General features: G+C 40.3%; 2 long non-coding RNA genes across 3 annotated transcripts; one reads left to right on the top strand and one right to left on the bottom strand.

Moving 5' to 3' along the window:
- Positions 1-2,505: 2,505 nt before the first annotated feature.
- LOC139353015 (uncharacterized) lies at positions 2,506-4,321 on the top strand. Its single transcript, XR_011604097.1, has 2 exons — positions 2,506-3,938; positions 3,995-4,321. It is a non-coding gene; the product is annotated as an uncharacterized lncRNA (long non-coding RNA).
- A 1,712-nt stretch (positions 4,322-6,033) lies between these two features.
- Positions 6,034-6,559, bottom strand: LOC139353016 (uncharacterized). 2 transcript variants are annotated; one of them, XR_011604099.1, is made up of 3 exons: positions 6,401-6,559; positions 6,255-6,334; positions 6,034-6,200 (listed from the first exon to the last, which is right to left on the bottom strand). It is a non-coding gene; the product is annotated as an uncharacterized lncRNA (long non-coding RNA). The 2 variants fall into 2 exon arrangements; XR_011604098.1 differs by having other exon boundaries at positions 6,255-6,559.
- Between the last annotated feature and the right edge of the window lie 985 nt (positions 6,560-7,544).

The raw sequence follows: 7,544 nt of genomic DNA, 5'->3' as shown, positions 1-7,544 counted from the left end.
CAGATCGGTTAAGAGTTTCACTAGTTGAAAAATCTTATTCTTAGTAGTGTGACCGATGTCCTCAAAGTTCACCCGCAATGCATGTACCATGGTCTTACTGTCAAGCAGCTGTGATTATTGACAAACGGAAAAGAAATCAACTGGAGCAATTTAAAAAAGGAGAGTCTGCTGGTGCAAAAGAAAATCGCTATAGTCGATTACCTCGACTTTCTGATACCCGTTACTCAGCTAAAGGGACCAAAGGGAAATGGAGATATGCAAGCAGTAAAGGCAGATCTCCCGCGATTTCAATATATGGTTATGTGGGCGGTAGACAGATTTAGGCGTTATGGGCGTTAGAGTAGGCATGGAAAACTTTTTTTTGGGGTCAATCGATAGGTATTGACGAGACTAATACATCTCAGTTAATATTTTTTCAAGCATGAAAATTGTGGGCGCACAGGCTAGGCGGTTTGAGTAGAGAGGCTTTGCAAACTTTTTTTTGGATCAATCGATAAGTATTGACAAGACTAATACACTTAAGTTAACATATTTTTCAAGCATGAAAATTGTGGGCACCACAGACTTGGGCGGCTTGTGGGCGTTAAAGTGGGCGTTGTATATTTGCGTGACAAATTTGCGCTGCGTACAAGGCTGCGGAATCTAAATCTGAAATCCCAATTTTTTATATTTTATAGTTTCCGAGATATCTGCGTTTATATTTACGATTTTTTGAAGTTTGTGGGCGGTTTGGGGCGTTAAACTGGGCATGGTAACTTTTTTTTGGATTAATCGATAGGTATTGCTGAGACCAATACATTTCAGTTAAAATTGTTATTCTAGCATCAAAACTGTAGGGGCCACAGTTTTGGACGTTTTGTGGACGTTATAGTAGGCGTGGCACATTGCTGAAACAAACTTGCGCTGCGTAAGAAGCTCAGGAATCTGCATGCGAAATCTCAATAGCCTAGCTCTTATAGTTTCCGAGATCTCAGCGTTCATCCGGACAGACAGACAGACGGACATGGCTAGAACGTCTCGGCTAGTGATCCTGATCACCGCCACCGCAGTCCACCTCCGAGTCCCAATAGGAATATTGGACCTTGAGGAAGTGGGAGCCATGAAGTCGCCCAGCATCCTGGTACTGGCTGGTGACGGCTCCTCCAGCTTTCCCTTAGCGGGCGACCTTATTTCCTTCTCCCTATAAAAGCTGGCCGCTTTACCTGCCAAGTAGCTGATGGAGGTGGAGTCCGGTGGTTCCTAAATGAAGAGCTCGTTGGAGATCGAGCGAAATCCCACTCGGCATGTTCCTTCACACTGGAATTCTCTAGTGGATCTTCCTCAAACACTGCGGATTTGTCCTGTCGTGGCATTGCTTGCTGTCGGTCAAATCCCACAATAAAGTTCCACACCGCCTCTGCACGAACACAGCCAAAGATTACATTTCTTATTCTTTAAGACGCGGCTAACGGCGTTCATCAAAATTCACCGCGAAATATGTTTTTTTTTTTTGGTGTTTCCTTAGCTCATCTAAGTACCGCGCTGAAAAATAGACACGACGAAAACCCTTAGCTCGCGGTTTTCATCGTTGTGAGTACTAGGATTAATTAAAAACGGTATTGCGGAACACTGCGTAAGGGGACGAGAATTTGGAGATTCAATGCAATTGTTGTACAAAATAAAAAACGCACTGGCCAAATAAAAGTTTTTCACGTTGGTTGGTGAATTTTTATTTGATTAAGCCTACTACTAACGTCGACGAAATTGCGAGCTAACCATAGCAGTGAGCGAGAGGCAAATACGCGGCTAACATTTTCCTCGTGTCTGTTTTTCAGCGCGGTACTCGAATGAGGTAAGGAAATAGTAGAAAAAATACCAAATTTAGCGAAGGAATTTCGATGAACGCCGTTAGCCGCGGCCCAAAGAACAAGAAATTTAATCTTCGGCAGTGTTCGTGTAAATGCGATGTGGAAACAAAAAATTAAGAATGGTCAGTGCAGATGAAAAAAGACGCCGAAAACAATCTGTTGCCCATTATTAAAGGACGTTACCGACAGGGCAAATCTGCAGGACAGTTGAAGTGCTGGAGGAGATCTTCTAGACAATACCAATGGGAAGAACTTGCGGAAGTGGACTTCGCTCCCTACATGGATATCCTGTTTTTGTTTTGGTGTACTAATAAAGGTAACTTTTTAGCAGATCCACCAGTAATACGATCTCCGACGAGCTCGCTATTGGGGAAACGACGGACTCCACCAACACTGGGGGTGCGCCATCGTGGTCTTGCGGTGGCAACGGGCCGCTGGGGCTGGCTTTGATGCTGTTGCAGCGGACTGCTGCTTTCAAGCCTACGTAAGCAATGCGCAGTAAAGACTTCACGCCGGTAAGATGGGAAAAGGGCCGGAGAGCGGTGCAATAGGATAGCGGTGCCATGGTACAGATTCGCTGTAAATTCGCTAAAAAAAAACAGAAAATCTATTCCATTTCAGATGAAAAGATTAGTATCCATAGACTTCAATCAAATTTAAAAAACTTTTTTCTTAACCATAACATTTAAAATTTCTCGAAAGCTCTGCAATTGACTTCAAAATGGAGTAGGAAAAAGTTATAGCCAAAACGGGCTTTCCAATGATACCACTTCAATGTAATGACTCTTCATTTATAGCTTATATTTCTAACTATCCTTACACCTTTCTCCCCTAATACATAACAAAAAATTTATTAGAAATATTTGTTCAGTAAAAAAAAGCAACCTAGTACATTCCATACTATACTAAAGTTTATATAGCAACCTCAGCAGCCAAAATGGCTTGACATAAAAACCTGAAAAAAACGTATATTTGGAAATATTTCGAAGACGCCTGCTAAGTATAAAGTGGTACGACCCCATACTTCACCAAAATTCCACATGCTTTTTTTCTTATGCTGTCTAGTTTTTTCATTTCTCTGTTATAAATGATGCCTAAGTGGTTCTCACATGTGCTGCTTAAATCTTAAGGCCAACCCTTCAAAATTGGAATAGAATTTTGTATCGAAGTCATATCTCCCGAGTACTTGTCTCCAAACTTTTTTGACCAAAGAGAATATTCAAGAATGTGTGGAAGGATTTGCGGATTTAGGATACACACAATGATTTTGAGCAACTGCAAAGCTCCATACCATGTTTTCCCCCACAAATGACCAGGTAATTTTTCTATCTGCTGTGAAGGGAATGATTCAATAAAAATTGGTAAAAAAAATAAATCACAACACCTCCTCCGTATTCCATTTTCCCGCTTTTGTCAGCTGGTAATGGTTGTGGAAAATACCACAAAGTCGACTTTGCAGCAATGCAACGCGGAATTTTTCCCTCTCTGCTCCTCTACAAGTTTGCATGGGATTTAAGGCGCATTAAACGAAAAACGGATGCAAGCTGGACGCGCTCATAATGGGAACGGGCCTTAGAAGGGTATTTCATTTTTAAAGCCTAGTACTCAGAGCGACGAAAACCGCGAGCTAACCATAGGAGTGAGCGAGAGGCAAATACGTGGCTAACGCTTTTCGTCGGGTCTGTTTTTCAGCGCGGTACTCAGAAGTGCTAAGGAAATACCAGAAAAAAAATCCAGATTTCGCGAGTGAATTTTCGATGAACGCCGTTAGCCGAGGCCCAAAGAATAAGAAATTTAATCTTTGCCGGTGTTCGTGCAAAGGCGATGTGGAAACTAAAAATTAAACATGGAAGGAAAACCCCAAAATCGACTGCAGGAGGTCAGTGCAGATGAAATAGGACGCCTAATCCAAGCTGTTGCCCTTTATTGTGGGATTTCCCCGACAAGAAGCAATTCCACAAAAGGGGCAAATTCGTAGAATAGTTGAAGTGCAGGATGAGATCCACTAAAGAATCCCAGTGGGTAGAAACATGCCGAGTGGGACTTCGATCTCTACATGGACATCCTTCCGGGCGCGTCCTCGCAAACAAAGTAAGATCTGGCCAAACGAATTTGGTTGTGTTGTACTAATAGAAGTATCTTTTTAGCACTTAGGACTCCGGATACCACCGCCACCAGCTACTTGGCAGCTTAAGCGGAGATGGAGGACCCGCTGGCTTCTAAAGGGAGGGAGAAAATAGGGCGCCCGCTAAGGAACAGTTGGAGAAGCCATAGTCAGCCCCTGCCAGGATGCTGGGCGACTTCCTGCAGCATCAGCGGATCAACCACGTTCTTCCACTTCCTCAAGGCCCAATATGCCCATTGGGACTCGGAGCTGGACTGCGGTGGCGCGGAAAGACTGCGAAGCATCCGTAGGACGAGAAGGAAGCTTTAAGCTACTAATTTACAAAAATAAAAACATTCTTTGAACGTTCCATTTATTATACCCGTTACTCGTAGAGTAAAAGGGTATACTAGATTCGTCGGAAAGTATGTAACAGGCAGAAGGAAGCGTTTCCGACCCCATAAAGTATATATATTCTAGATCAGGATCACTAGCCGAGTCGATCTAGCCATGTCCGTCTGTCCTTCTGTCTGTCCGGATGAACGCTGAGATCTCGGAAGCTATGGGAGCTAGGCTATTGAGATTTGGCGTGCAGATTCCTGAGCTTCTTACGCAGCGCAAGTTTGTTTCAGTAGAGGTGCCATTCTCATCAATACCTATCGATTGACCCAAAAAAAAGTTTGCCACGCCCACCCTAACGCCCATAAACCGCCCACAAACTTCAAAAAATCGTAAATATGAACGTGGATATCTCGGAAACTATCAAATATAGAGAATTGGGATTTCAGATTTAGATTCCGTAGCCTTAAACGCGGCGCAAGTTTGTTACGCGAATATGCCACGCCCACTCTAACGCCCACAAACCGCGAAAACCTGTGACGCCCACAATTTGTATGCTAGATAAAAAATTTTAACTGAAATGTATTGGTCTCGACAATACCCATCGATTGGTCCAAAAATTTGCCACGCCCACTCTAACGCCCATAACGCTTAGTTCTGTATACCACCGGTAGGTGGCGCATTTTAATCTCGCTTTGCTACTTGCATATCTCTATTTAGCTGAGTAACGGGTATCTGATAGTCGAGGTACTCGACTATAGCGTTCTTCCTTGTTTTTATTCTAATTTCTTAGTGTACCAGCAGTATCCTCCTTTTTAAATTTCTCCAATTGATTTGTTTTCCGTTTGGCAACAAAACCCAACTGCTTGACAGTAGGACCATGCTACATGCGTTGCGGGTGAACTTTGAAGACTTCGGTCACACTACAAAGAATAAGATTATTCAATTAGTGAAACTCTTAGCCGATCTGAGTACTGGGCTTAAGCATTTAAAAAAATTGGTAATGGTTGCTTTCTATTTAAATACATAATATAATGACAAATTTAAAAATACATTGAACAATGAAAATGTGCGAATAAATCTAATACAGGTGACAAACAAACAAGACAAACAGAAATCCTTTGAAAAAATGGTGATTAGAGATGCGATTATATAGGTAATCTTTTTCTTTGCGCAATTTTTTTAGCTAAACGTTAAATATTAAAATATTGGTGAAATCACTTAAACCGCGTTATATAGTATACTTAATGGTCAGTTTAACATAGCCTGTCAAAGATTTTGCTTTTCTGACGCTTTAATTACCCTTCAGTTCCAAAAAAAAAGTTTCACTTGTGAATCACCTTGTGAATCCCGTGGGACATGTCCTCTTGCACAAGTGAAGAACAAGTGACGCTCCATATAGAAAATTGTATGGGATGTCCGCATTTTCACAAGTGAAAATTCAAATGAAAATTTTTCGAAGTCCTACGGGAATTCACTTGTTCCTTATACTCATTTTTCGTATGGCCTGTCACGTGCCGGTGACTCGTCCCAAGTGAATCACTTGGGAAAATCAGAATTTTTCCTTGAGTTTTCACTTGTGAAATCACTTGCAAGGGACACGTCCCAAGTGAAACACTTGGGAAAATCATAATTTTTCCTTGAGTTTTCACTTGTGAAATCACTTGCAAGGGACACGTCCCAAGTGAATCACTTGTGAAAATCAGAATTTTTCCTTGAGTTTTCAATTAAAAAAATATAGAATTTAATTCATTTCATTTTAATTCATTTTAATTATATGGTACTATTTAGATTTTCAAAAATTGTACAATTATTGTTTCTGTTTTTTTGCTTCGTAAGCTTATTTTTAACGTTAGACATCGCCGTTCTTAAACCTTTGTCCGGGTCCTCTGAATCCTTGGCCAACGCTCCTGAAAAAACATATGTTTAAAAAATGCGTTTTATTTGTTTAATTGTATACTTACCTTTTATAGCTTGTTGCAGAATTTTTATTGGCACAAAACATTTCGTCATCCACTTTCGGCTAACGGAACCCATTGAATACCTTCAAAATTTACGTACTTTAAACTAAGATCAATGCACAACATCTTAAACTTAATGTAGCACTTACCTGACTTTATTATATTAACTAAACGATTAAAGTAACTCTGCTGCGCACCATTAAAATGGATGCTTCCCTTTCAATCACTCAAACAGAATGCACCAAGTCTTCTCACCCCTTTACTAGATTTCTTTTGTTTTCTCTTCGCTGTTGGCGCGTGCCACTGCACCTATACATTTTCTAAAGTAAAATATATCCGACTATATAGTTTTTACTTCTTGAGTAAAAAATACAATACGATTTTTTTTTAAATGTTAATACTTAAATGTTTTAAATACTTAAATCAATTTTAACGGACTAAATTTCTATAACTTAACTATAAAATTATATTGTAATAAGAATGTATAATAAGTAAATATAACATTATAAGTAAATTCAATTTACTAAATTTTACTATAATCAAATAGTTTACTTTTATAAAACAATATTAGTTGTTTTTTTCGATACACAATAATGCTCCTAGAATATTAGGGCATTCACATGTCGCTTCTTCACGAAAATTTTTCCGCCGAAATATTAGTCGCTAGCCGAACATAACGGAGATACGCAAAAAAAATAACGGACCAGCCGAAATTTGTCTCTGCGAGCGCGGAGTGCAGGCAGATTATAAGACAAGAAAGAGAGGGAAATATCCGAATATCTGCCTCTCTTTGTTGCACGATCGTTTTCGTGGGCAGTCTTCTACGCTGCGCCGACTGCTCTGCTGACGTCAACAGCGGCACAGCGTTTTAGGCACAAAAGAAGCTTTTTGCCTTGAGCCATGTCACCGCGTCCCTACTGCAGAACTGAAGGGTATTCTTGCACCAGGGGAAATTGTAACAAAATCGCCCAAGTCATGTATTTATTTATTCTCAGCTGATGGATTTTAGACGTCTGGCTTCTTTGCATTTTCCATTTAAAAACATTAGGAAATGTTTTACTTAAAATGGTAAAATTAATTTTAACTTACAACAAACAGAAGATTCGCGACCGCTGAAGAGAGTGGACGTGTCTTGTGCGAGCTCCGCGAAAAGTGCAAGAAAGTTGATAAATTAAATGCAAACAAAACACAAAAACTAAACTGGTTAATATCAAATAAGCGAAAAGATGCTAAAACCCAAAGAAATTTAGGTTTCAACACAAAATCGGTGTAATAACTTTAACTAGCACATAC

The sequence above is a fragment of the Drosophila suzukii genome, chromosome 3 (genome assembly GCF_043229965.1).
Source record: "Drosophila suzukii chromosome 3, CBGP_Dsuzu_IsoJpt1.0, whole genome shotgun sequence".
Classification (NCBI taxonomy): domain Eukaryota; kingdom Metazoa; phylum Arthropoda; class Insecta; order Diptera; family Drosophilidae; genus Drosophila; species Drosophila suzukii.
Note: the sequence above shows the minus strand (reverse complement) of the source record. Positions and strands in the feature narration are given on the sequence as shown.